Source organism: Acipenser ruthenus, chromosome 9 (assembly GCF_902713425.1).
Source record: "Acipenser ruthenus chromosome 9, fAciRut3.2 maternal haplotype, whole genome shotgun sequence".
In the NCBI taxonomy this organism is placed as follows: Eukaryota; Metazoa; Chordata; class Actinopteri; order Acipenseriformes; family Acipenseridae; genus Acipenser; species Acipenser ruthenus.
Genome location: NC_081197.1, coordinates 38,227,223 through 38,240,662, shown reverse-complemented (window position 1 = coordinate 38,240,662; position 13,440 = coordinate 38,227,223). Strand labels below are relative to the sequence as shown.

The 13,440-nt window shown below is 37.3% G+C and overlaps 1 protein-coding gene across 3 annotated transcripts in view; it reads right to left on the bottom strand.

The window, feature by feature from the left end:
- Positions 1-13,440, bottom strand: part of LOC117406352 (B-cell CLL/lymphoma 9 protein-like) — a 98,043-nt gene that overhangs the window by 21,651 nt on the left and 62,952 nt on the right. The window lies entirely within an intron of this gene.

Here is a 13,440-nt window from a genome sequence, read left to right as displayed (position 1 = left end):
TCACTGATATGGGTAGAGGGCAAAACGATGTAATTGAACTTGACAGAGAGAGTCAAAGAACACATACCATAAATTTGGACATTATCTCAAAATCTATCATACAAAACGAACAACACCCAACATGAAAACCGTATTGGTGGAGAGGTCAGCGTCAAAGTAACATTATGCATGCATCACATGAATAACCCTGCAAATATGAAGCCACAACTAATAGCCTGTAAAATGTGAGGCTTTGAGAACGTGACAGCGGCTCCTTCGTAACATTACCGCCACTAGTGGGGTTTTGTGGCAGCAATTACATTCCGATCCAAAAAGCCTATTTACATCAATGGTCTCAGGAGTGGCCAAAGGTATTGATTGACATTGCATTTAGCCAACCACCGTCCCAACTGGCAGAAATAAATGTATTGAAGGGAATCAAATTTGAATAAATCACAATCAATGCACTATGAATTCTGATCAGAAGAACCCAATAGGAAAGTTCTTGACAGCCGAAGAGCCAACAACCTTCATTATCAACTAGTCAGCCAGACATGAAATACACAGGGCCTGGCCCAACAGGCATGGTAAACAATCCCAGAGTAAATAGAGTCCGTCTGAAACCACAGCCCACAGGGGGAGAAATGGGAGAGAAAGAGAAAAGGGATGGGAAAAGGAAAGAGCAGTCTCTGCAGGCTGTTTGCATTGCAAGAATCCCCCAGAGGCTTCCATGTTTATTCTACAATGTTATAGTCATCTCCAGACATCAGAGGTGTGGGAAAGGGTTAATTGAAAACTAAAGCAATTTCACTTGTGATCATGTAAAAACTGCCTCCAGCCCTAGAAGGAATGTGAATTTGATGGCCAAAACTATATCAAAGGGGGTAAAGTCTATTAAGATGCATCATCTTCTCTCCTGTAGTGATGCATCATAAAGAGAAGTCAAAATAATGCTTTTAGCTTATTGGCGACTTAAAAAATGGATGCTTTGAATGGTACTTTTGAAGATATATATGCAAATACATAGCCTTTGGAAAAGAAGGCACAAGAAAATTCATTATTTAGAGCCGGTTCACTGTTTACAAATCATGCACATCGCATTTCATTTTGAATTTACCGACTTTCCTTCATGAAAACTAATCTACGTCTTTGAGGTTACTAGACGTCCTCTTCTTTTGACCGGCTCTGAGGACACCTGATTTTTAGTCCCATGAGAATCAAGCTGAAGATAAAATAATAAATATCATGAATGGATGTACCCTCATCAAAAAAAACATGCATGAGGTAAGTCATTGGTACCGGAGATGAATTATGGTGGTAATATAGTGCATCTTTATTTCTTCATAAACACATTCTGTTGAACGTAGGTTAATTAGATAATTGTCTAATAATGCACTATCACCAGGAACTACAGTATAATGCCCATAGTAGGGATGTCACGGTATACTGGTTTTACGGTAAACCGTGGTATAAACTGCCACGGTTTTGAAACCGCAACCATTTTTCTATACCATGATTACCGAGTTCAAGGTATCGGCGCATTTTTGTATTCACCGTTTGTTCAGCGGTGAGCCGCATCGGCATTTTGGAGTTTTGTTTGTTTGTTTCCTGATAATTTTAGTTTATGAATGAGCTAGACAGTGATGCAGCAGCTGTTTCAGCCAATTGCCATGCGGGTGCTGGCATTTAGCATTTCAACCAATTGGCACTAAGCAATACTATGCAAGGTAGGGCGTTCATGGTTTCAACCTATCGCTGATCGTATCAGCGATAGGTTGCAAGAGACAGCATTTACTGTATTAGGCATTTACTGTATTATGCTTTTGCTAACTGTGATGTCGGATGGCAAACCTTAAAAATAAATCTAACTTATAGAACGCCACATTTAAAACAAATCGAGAATAAAAATATTTTACTATGTTGTCGTAGCAGTAGTAGCTGAGAGCCTCAGGGGCTCCGGCAGCACGTGCATAAACTCTAGGATTACAGTACAGCATAAACGTCAGGTGAGATTTTGTGCAAACAGCAGATCCCTCCAAGAAAATAGTTTGAACACTAATTTGAAGTATAGTAATGTGTGCTTACATTTATTTCATGCCTCATTAATGCCATGGTTTCATTTGCATGGTAGTTTCTATACTGTCATTTATAAATTCTGTGTATAGAATGTATGTTTTAATTCAGGCTGCGTAATTCGCCCCAGTGCTACAAAACAATTGTGTTGCATGTTCGGTTTTGCCAAGATCGTACCGTATTGTTACTGCATCATAAAGAAAATACAGCTGCATAAGGATTATACCTTTCTACCACAGAATATATTCTTAAAAATCAAGTGGCTTATGAACAGTAAGTAAACAACTTTATTATTATGTATATTATTGAAGTAAGCTGCCAAATGTCCTGGGAAAATATAAATCAAATTCTGTTTTTTACATAGCATGTGTAAACTGTACTGTATTACTGTAGATCCCCCCCCCCCCCCCTCCCCCTCCCTCCCTTTGCAACCTAGTTTTTATTTTGCCGCTTGAAAAATCAGGCTGTTAGCATACAGAAAGCGCGTTTTCACCACGTTTTTTTTAAACTTGTTTTCAGTGGAATCACTATAATCTTTACCAAGCAGAACATACAGTATGCATTGTGATTAAATACCTCCACAAGAGAATTTGAATTGTGGATTTTCTTTTATGCAGATCTAGACAATGTCTGACTGCCTAATAAACATTGCTGATTTAAAATGTAAATCTTCATATCTGCAACATGTCCACCTTGCTGTTCCGTTTAACTCAGATACTGTAATAAAATAAGCATGCAGTCGTGTTGCTGTTAACAGTACACTGACTAGCGATCCGGTACTTTAAGATGTAGGACTACACCACTGTATGTAAGGTTGGTGGTACTGCCAGCATATTTTACTTCAGCCTTGCATAAACAACATACCGCAATGTTTGATGCTATACAGCGATCCTTTTTAGATTTATTTTTCTTAGGAAATGATTCCTCACGCAACTTTGCCTTGCAGAATTTAAGACGCTCAAAATCTCTGTGTGATTCTGCCATTTCTTATGTGTTAGCACTGCTCGCACTACGAGTTCTCACGGGAAGTGATTATCTCACGAGATGATAGCTGACATTTTCCAGTAGACTTTCCCTGAATCAGTTAAACCAAAAATACCAGTGTTGTTGTTCAAATACTGGTTATTGTATTGACTGATAAATATTGCAACATACCGGTATATCAGTATTATCGCGCACCCCTACATAGTACTATCAAAAATGTAGGTGTGGCCTGGAACACCTCCCCTTCCAGTACTTTCATATCCAGGGATATGCACTCTGAAACACGGGCAGCAGTGTGGAGTAGTGGTTAGGGCTCTGGACTCTTGACCGGAGGGTCGTGGGTTAAATCCCAGGTGGGGGACACTGCTGCTGTACCCTTGAGCAAGGTACTTTACCTAGATTGCTCCAGTAAAAAACCAAACGTATAAATGGGTAATTCTATGTAAAAATAATGTGATATCTTGTAACAATTGTAAGTCGCCCTGGATAAGGGAGTCTGCTAAGAAATAAATTATTATTATTATTATTAACATAGGTTAGGGACTCACGTGACTCTGAAACTGTTAATGTGCTACACTGACACCTAACTCTGCTTTTGTGATCAGACGGGGGCAAAGGAATAACTAAACACAAGAAAATCAAATAAATGGAAGAACAGATATAATAATAATTCAGCACCCCACCCCTGACCACCATCTCTCCCCCATTGACAAGTAAAACCAGTTACTTACAGTACCCATAGTACAAGTGCATACAGTAGTTACCATTAGAAACCAAGTTTTTCTGAAATCTTAAACCAATGCTTTATGTCCTTATGGAAATTCAGCACATGCGCACACACTCACTCAGTGATCATGAGGCTGAAAGCAGAAAACTCACAACAATAAACCCTTTTCTATGAAACGTTTGCACTCAAATCTCAGTCTCATGGGACCCTCACTCGCACTCCTAGTTTGGCGACTAATAACCCTGCAGCATGGAAGTAAAGGGTTGATAATTATCAAAGCAGACTAGTGTTCAACAACATCCACTAGCAGTGTTTCTTCATGCTGTAAAATGAAGTCTGGAACAGCTCAGCAGGGGATACTGTCAGTCTGTATCAGCATGATTCATCCTCTCTCCTCCTCCTCCCTCAGGGGGAGATTTTAACCCAGGGAATTTATGCCAAATTGCACTCATTTAAAATTATTTTGAATTTTTAGTAGTCAGCAAAAATAAACCAGCAACACTGGGTACTTAAAAGGCAATTTAATGTTTTTTGTTTTGAAGCTGACAAAGGAAAGGTGGACTACTATCACTATAGCAACAGCTATCTGCTTTCAACTGACTCTTGTCACTGTTTAGCATATTACAAAGGACCAGAGGCCTCTTTTTTAAAGCCAGGTTTTTGGAGCAGTTGCATGAATAGCACCCTTTGTTTTTATTTATTTTAAACCAAATTAACTTTTACCACCAGTTAACTTCCTGATTCAAATCTCTCCTCACCACTGCAACGCATTTCCTGATCAGTATTAAGGTTCAAAAGGCAACGTTCTCGCGGCCGAGCCAGTTTGTCTATTCTCACCCGTCTGTTCTACAGTAAGCAGAGTATGTTAACATGCTTCTGAACCCTTGAGTCGAGGCCCTGCCTGGGAATGAGGTGAGCTATATCCCCAGCCAACGTTTCTCCCCAACTCTGAGGAAGTTAATGCAGCACTCCCTGTGGCTCCCCAGCCAAGATCGGCATCTCATGAACAGAACTCGCACTGCCTGACAATAGGCAGTGCTTTTACTAGGGGAGCAACTGTATAGCAGTTTGTTAACCAACGTGCAGGATATAGTATGAACTGCACAACTAACACAAAACACATTTTGGAAATATGAACCCCCTCATCCCCTTCTTTCAGGATTAAGTGAAACACTGATAGATCTAAGAAGTAATCAATTAAAAAAGTACATCTATTTTTTTTTTTTTTTTTTTTACTTAAAATAATTTACTACTATGAAAAAAAGAAATACAACACAACACAAATCTGTAGCAGTCATTAGTTCAACAAGAACTAATACTAGTGGGGTAGTAATGCGTCCCCCTCGATGTGCGGTCTCGACTGCAGGAGAAAACCGAAGTCGGCCATCTTGGGGGAATTGCGTTAGCTGCAAGAGCTCTGAGCATTTTAAAATAAATAGCTTTCTATAAATTACTGCATATATGTCTATAAGTAGTTTTTTTACATTGGCTTTTCTACCTGTTAATCCATTCGTGTATCTAAATCACAACTGAGAAACGTGTTAATAGTGAAATTGGTTTAATTTACCATATTTGCTTGAGAATAAGTCGAGAAATTTAACCCCAAAACACAATCCCCTTACATCAGCAAACCTTTAATGTCTGCAAAAGTCATGTCTGGTGTGTGGTTACTGCAATCCCCGTCTGTACCGAGCAGGGTTTAGGACCCAGCGGAGCCCTGTGGCAGGCATGCATTCAGTGCGCAAGGCAAGTTCACATACAGTACTTAGCCACGCACCTGCACCCTCGCTCTACACTCCCGATTTTGTATTTTCAAAAGTTGACATGTATATAAAAATAATAATAATGTTACCTTTTATATTGCGTGACCCAGCAGCACAGTGCTTGACATACTCAAACCGGCGTGCCTGGCATCTACTACCGTACCCCGTTCAAAGGCACTAACTGTAAATCTTTTGTCTTGCCCATTTACCCTCTGAATGGCACACATACACAATCCATGTCTCAATTGTGTCAAGGCTTAAAAAACCTTCTTTAACATGTCTCCCCTTCATCTACACTGATTCACTGATTGAAGTGGATTGAATAGGTTACATCAATAAGGGATCATAGCTTTCACCTGGATTCACCACTCAGTGTACATACTGTATATATATATATATATATATATATATATATATATATATATATATATATATATATATATATATATATATATATATATATATACACACATACTGTGTATATATATATATATATATATATATATATATATATATATATATATATATATATATATATATATATATATTTTAGCTCAAAGAGCCAGCCGCCCAACGTTTCGATATGTTGTACATATCTTTCTCAAGGGAGCCTGTGTTTGAATCCAAACATTGGAGGTATTTATAGGTTTTTGACGGCATGACAACTACTTGTTATTGTTTACATTCAAATTCATGATTTATTCTTACATGATGTAATGGTGTTCTATATATTGTGACATCATTTTTACTTCTATCTTTGAATCTGTATTAATTCTAATTAACACTACTTTATATACACTTATATTTTTATTATATCATGCAATGCTGACTCTGAGGATCAGTCTAGATTTGGCCTCCCCAGCGCATCAGCATGCACAACTTTTGAATGAATTTTGTTTATTTATTTAAATGTTATATATTTATTGAAGTTAATTAGTTCATTCTTTTCTGTTGAGTCCCACTGGCATAATCGTGTTCAGCCTATTTATCAATTTACTTTCTTTTATTCTTCTATATGTCGCATTGTCTAATTTGAGCTGTTCTAATACTACAAACTTTACATCATTTATGTCATGTCCCTGACTGGTGAAGTGCTGTACTATTGGTTCATTCATTTTTTTATTTCTAATTAATGAAAGGTGGTTCTGAATTCTTTTATATAAAGTAGTTCCAGTCTCTCCAACATATTTGATTTCATCACATTTTTCACAGGCTAGTCCATAAACAACATTGCTATTTTTACAGTAGGTATTAGTTTTTAGTGGATATGTGGTGTTCTTATGTTTAATTATATTTTTACGTTTGTCTATGTATTTACACACTTTACATCTACTAGTGCATATGTTCGTAGAACCTATTTTGTCAATTATTCTTTTATGTTTACTGTGAACTAAAATATCACCTAAATTAGCTTCTCTTTTGAATGCTACAACGGGGGCCTTAAGAAATACTTTTTTAATTTTTCTGAATTATGTAGAATCTGCAAGTGTTTCCAAACTATCTTAGAAATATTGGGCAATACTTGGCTTGATTCATGCCAAAGCTGCCCGATTCCAGCCTTGCTGAAGCACCCCCAGATCATCACCGATCCTCCACCACATTTCACAGTGGGTGCAAGACACTGTGGCTTGTAGGCCTCTCCAGGTCTCCGTCTAACCATTAGATGACCAGGTGTTGGGCAAAGCTGAAAATTGGACTCACCTGGGGGTGCTTCAGCAAGGCTGGAATCGGGCAGATTTGTCTTTGTGAAGGACGCATGAATCAAGCCAAGTACAAGGTTGTCCTGGAAGAAAACTTGCTTCCTTCTGCTCTGACAATGTTCCCCAACTCTGAGGATTGGTTTTTCCAGCAGGAAAATGCTCCATGCCACACAGCCAGGTCAATCAAGGTGTGGATGGAGGACCACCAGATCAAGACCCTGTCATGGCCAGCCCAATCTCCAGACCTGAACCCCATTGAAAACCTCTGGAATGTGATCAAGAGGAAGATGGATGGTCACAAGCCATCAAACAAAGTCGAGCTGCTTGAATTTTTGCGCCAGGAGTGGCATAAAGTCACCCAACATCAATGTGAAAGACTGGTGGAGAGCATGCCAAGACGCATGAAAGCTGTGCTTGAAAATCAGGGTTATTCCACCAAATATTGATTTCTGAACTCTTCCTAAGTTAAAACATTAGTATTGTGTTGTTTAAAAATGAATATGAACTTATTTTCTTTGCATTATTCGAGGTCTGACAACATCTTTTTTGTTATTTTGACCAGTTGTCATTTTCTGCAAATAAATGCTCTAAATGACAATATTTTTATTTGGAATTTGGGAGAAATGTTGTCAGTAGTTTATAGAATAAAACAAAAATGTTCATTTTACCCAAACACATACCTATAAATAGTAAAACCAGAGAAACTGATAATTTTGTGGTGGAGTGGTCTCTTAATTTTTTCCAGAGCTGTATATATATATATATATATATATATATATATATATATATATATATATATATATATATATATATATATAAAAATCCCAGGTTTGTTTACATCCAGGAGCTGTCGCATAAAACACAGACGCAGTTTCATTGAATTACAGCCAGACCACACCACCTCCCACTGAAATACATACTTCCGTGTGGGCTAGTGTGGGACATTAATAATAACAATAAATTATAGCTGACACAGTTCTGACCTGTAGTTTTTCTATTATGCGTTTTGCTATCAGTGAAGTATGCATGCTTTTTGACACAGTGGGAGGACTGGAAAGAGGACGGAGCTCGCCCTCCGCTGTAGCTGTTATTATTTTATTTACTAGTTGGGTTCTACGGTGAGTTTAATAATCTGTATTGCTGAGTTTGAATCATGGAGTACCTGGATTGTAAAATGAGACTGTTCTGTAAATGTCATAAAACAAGAAAACAAGTAAACACAGCCAGTGTACTTCACTCGTCGGTGTGTGTGTGTCATCCTCCACGCGACTGCAAGTAAACAAGCGCCCACGTGGGTGTGGGGCTTGTGTACTAAAATTATACTGTTGTAGGTGATACAAAAAAACAAAACAAAAAAAAAACACAAGTACTGTATTGTAATACATGTCAAAATGACAAGTCTGGCGGTTCTAGGTAGAAGTGCTTATAAATGTGTTACTTTTGCAAATCTGCTGTGAGTCAAACGCAATCAGGATATGTAATATATATTTAGGAAAAATGGCTCCCGAGTGGCGCATCCAATAAAGGCGCTCCACGTGGAGTGCAGGATGCGCTCTATAGTCTGGACGTCGCGAGTGTGAGTCCAGGCTTTTCCTTTGCCGACCGAGGACGGGAGCCTCCAGGGTGCGGCGCTCAATTGGCCAAGCGCCGCCCGGAGGGAGGGAGGGTTAGGTCGGCCAGGGTGTCCTCGGCTCACCGCGCACCAAAGACCCCTATAGTCTGGCCAGGCGCCTGCGGGCTTGCCTGTAAGCTGCCTGAGAGCCGCGTTGTCCTCCGACGCTGTAGCTCTTGGGTAGCTGCACGGTGAGTCCGCAGTGTGAAAAAAAAGCGGTCGGCTGACGGCACACGCTTCGGAGGACAGCATGTGTTCGTCTTCGCCCTCCCAAGTCAGCGCAGGGCTGGTAGCGGTGAGCTGAGCATAATAAAATAATTGGCCATTCCAAATTGGGAGAAAATAATAAATAATTGGCAATGACTAAATTTATTAAAAAAAAAAAAAAAGAAAAAAAGGAAAAATAACGCCTGAAGTGCATTCTAGCAGTTTCGATTTCAGGAGTTACTTTTGTTTTCTGTTACACTAAACTTACCATCACGATTTCAATAACAAATAAAAAAAAAATGATACACTAATGTTGCCCTCACAATGGCTCAAAAATACGGTACTTTTCTTTCTTCTTCTGTGAAACCACAAAATGGGCTTTTAAATTATAAGTCTTACTTTTTCATTTAAAAATGCAAAGTGACTCGTCCTTTAATTTAAATACAGTTACTAGTCATAACGATTGTAATACTGTCTCCAGCAAAATGCTTTTTTTTCATTAGTCGCTTATTAACATGTTGCGATCTCGTTTGTATGTGGAAAATGAAGACTTGCCCTATTTAAAAGCCCATTAAGTTGTTTGACAGAAAAATAACTAAATTATACCAAATAAATTACTAAATTAAACCGTATATATAAATACTTGTATAAAACAGTGAAGCAATATGAAAAAATAATAGCATTGGCGGTACGATAATGGTCTGTTTTGATTAGAGGGTGAGCATTAATTGCATTACTACAGAAATGTTATGCAGTCTAACTCAAACAGTGCTAAAATCCAAATCGCTAATGTATCCTACTTACTGTATATAAAAGAGACAAGAACTAGTTATGTTCACACCAAACTGACTATTCCAAATACAGTATCATGTTAATTCAAATAATCAATATTCTGTTTAAAATAATAATAATAATAATAATAATAATAATAATAATAATAATAATAATAATAATAAATAAATAAATAAATTTACTAATAGCAATAGTTTGTACTTATCTGACTGGCAGGAGTAGAAGAAAAAAAAAAAGACCATTAAATAAACATAAAATAGAAGTTATCTTCGAGCCTCAGTCCCAGAATAGCAAAAAAAAAAAAAAAAAAAAAAGATCAACACAGACTTCTGTAATCTGGCTCAACAAAAGACATTGAAGTGGAATCCGGTATCTCCACAACTGAAATTGGTTGCAAGCCATTTGCAATCGTCTCAATAATCAACCGTGCTATGTTTAAGCACAAATGTTATCGCATTTATTAACCTCCTCCACGCTAAATCCAACTTAATAGAAGCAGACTAGTCACGTGACCAAAAGCATGCGGGACATTGGGAGGTGAATACCCAATGACAATGATGTAGTCGTTTAAACGATTAAGCAAAACTAAAAACGCTCGACACTCTACTAACGTTTAAACTATAAACGATTTACACCCCTAACTAACACTGCGAGATTCATATGGATGAAACATATTTTACCCAGTTTCCAACTGAACCAGTATCTACCGAAAAACAATTCCAGGGTAGAATTCAGTCATTCAGTCTTTTAGCACAAGATACAGAGGCTACTGAACAAGCGCAGATTCATATTTTTCAAGTGAAAAGGGTTCCATATTTTGTCATTGAGCTAGCAAAACAGCCACAGCTCTTTGGCATTGTAGAAAAAAAGCACTCCCTCTCCTGTTAAACGATCCACGCCGGTAGCTTAAAAAAAAAAAAAAAAAAAAAAAAAAAAGGATCGCCCATTTATTCCTAGTATTATGCTAATACTATTCTGAAGTGTAGCCCTGGCTGATCTGTGAGAAATCCTTTCCCTGACTGCCGGCAGGGACAAAGGCTCACACACACCACAGAGAATTCAACACAAACCACAGGACCAGGATGACTGCCTTCCACTGCTAGCTATCAGAAACAATTGTTAAAAAAAAAAAAAAGAAAAGAAACAAAAACATAAAGAAATGGTGAGCAAATGTGTTCAGCCTCCATTATGTAACATGCATACTACAGCCTATAGGAAGCACTGGTTGGTTTTATATGCTTGTTGAAAGTACCTGAAACAATAACCAGTTAATAATGACACTAATAAACACACGGTTTAATATTTGTAAGAAAAAACAAAAAAAAAGTATTGTACCTTTAACAGTCGTTAAGGAACCAACCTGAGCAAAGTACTGCAGCTTTTTTTTCTAAAAAAAAGCAGGTTTCAAAAGGCAGCGCTTTGCTCCTACACATCAATTAGTTATAAAAGGAGGTTTATTGGGCAGACTTAGCAACAATGTGCTGCGTGCATAAGCCAGATTTAAAAAACAAAAAAAGGAACTGGAAATTCAGATATACTTGTCTGTAATTTGTAATTAAAAAGGTCAAGTAGATGCTATGGCAATTAAAGAGTGCATACTAATATACTCCCTTTTCAGACAAAACAAAGGAGAGCGTCTACATCCTCAACTGAAGAAACGATTGCCAAGCAAGTCGGCATCCAACACTTTCACTGGGTAGGAAAAGAAATGTAAAACAAAATCTGCGTAATGTCCTGCGGTTGACAATTACATTCTAGATGTTCCACACTGTCCGTAGACCAATCTCAAAATAAGCCAGTAGCCACAGAAAATTAGAGTCCCTGATATGCTGTTTATTGGCATTACTGGGGTTACAGTTCCCTGCAGCTTGAATCTGCCAAAATAATAAAACAGCAAAAAACCACTTGATCACTCAGACTGTTTTCAGCTGCAAAAACAGAAACCATTTACAAAACTTTAAGATAATAAAACACACATTATTAGACACACTAATTAGAATACACACACTAATTAGAATATCCAACACCAGGGATGGAAATAAGACTCCTATTGTATAGCAGTAAACCCATTCCAGGTTGATTAGCCTCGGTGTACAGGCAACAAGCTCAGGTGTGTTTTATATTAAGCTCATTGTAAAACCAGGAACGGATCAAAGTGCTATGCAATGGGAGTCTTATGTACATCACTGCAACACCATTAAAAAAGTTTGACGAAATGAGCTTAAAACTGTTGCTACCAAACAAAAACAGAATGAGATTTAATGCATCAGCCAGAAGCTGCTGCTTCTTACCTATACTCACAAAACTGTTTTATCAGTTTAGTTAACCAAGACTAAACCATGTTAACATGCATGCCAGTTTAACAGAGAAAATATAAAACATTTAACAAGTACAATCCAGCCCCACACACACACTATACATTAAAACCAAAACCACTACAATATGGAACTACTGTATGATATACTTTAACAGAAGACTATGTATTTCATATACAAATAATTAAGTAACTGGAACTACATCTAAGTACAAAAACAAAGCCACTTAATAAATGACATATAAGGGCAGTTCCACAAATTAGGCAACCTCAGTGTCAAAATCATCCTAAATTACAAAGATAATTATCTATGGTTTTAGAAATCAGGGCTTAATGTTAAGGTACACACACAAAAAAAATAATTTATTAAAGTTTTGAACATTTTTTAACAATAACAATAAGAAACAAATACTAAAATCTACAAACAACATTTTTTTTTTCTATAATAAAACGAAGAACAAAAAGGCATAGCAATAGAATCCACGAAGATCCATAAAGATCAAAGGTCAACCAACCATTCTATTCAACCAGGCATCCCCCACTGCTCTCAATACTAAAGGAGACCAAATGCGCCAGTATCTATCAGCTTTTTAAACATTTTTTTTTTTTATTAAACAAATGTACAGTGTTGTTAGATGAAAAAGTCAGTTAGTCTGATTTTGTCCAACACCATAGTATTTTATGAGCATTTCTCCCTTATCAAGAAAGGTTAAATTACAGTCCTAATTGGTTGACATACTAGGTCCAAGTAAAAAATGTCATGATTCTTAATGATTACCACATCTCAAAAGTGTCTGAAATGTACATCCGAAATTGTGCCCACAAGTGAATGAAAACTGAATGAGTGGTATCTAATATCATTAGTTAAGCAACTGAGGTGTTAGTATCTTGGTTAAGTGTAGTGTTTAAAACTAGAAATGGGTGTCTTTGTGAACAAAAATAAAGCATCCCTGGGAGCATACTCTAATGTCATATTCAATCAAATGATTTGTAAACATGAAGTAAAACTGTGTACTCTATGTCAAAGCATAAGGTCTATCATTTATATGGCCAGAGTTTAAAGCAATGCATCAGTGAAAGGGTTCATTTTTAAGGGAAAATTATTCCCACTATCGACTGTGACCGAAAGAATCACAGAACACATGTGTACCAAGTATTAAGCCAATATCTATAAGCAGTGTTCTGCCTCTCTATCAGCATTTGCTTTCTTTGGATCAATACATTAGACAATCTAATACACTACATAACTGCTGTGCAAGTCTTTAGTGGACTCAGCTCCTCAGTATTCC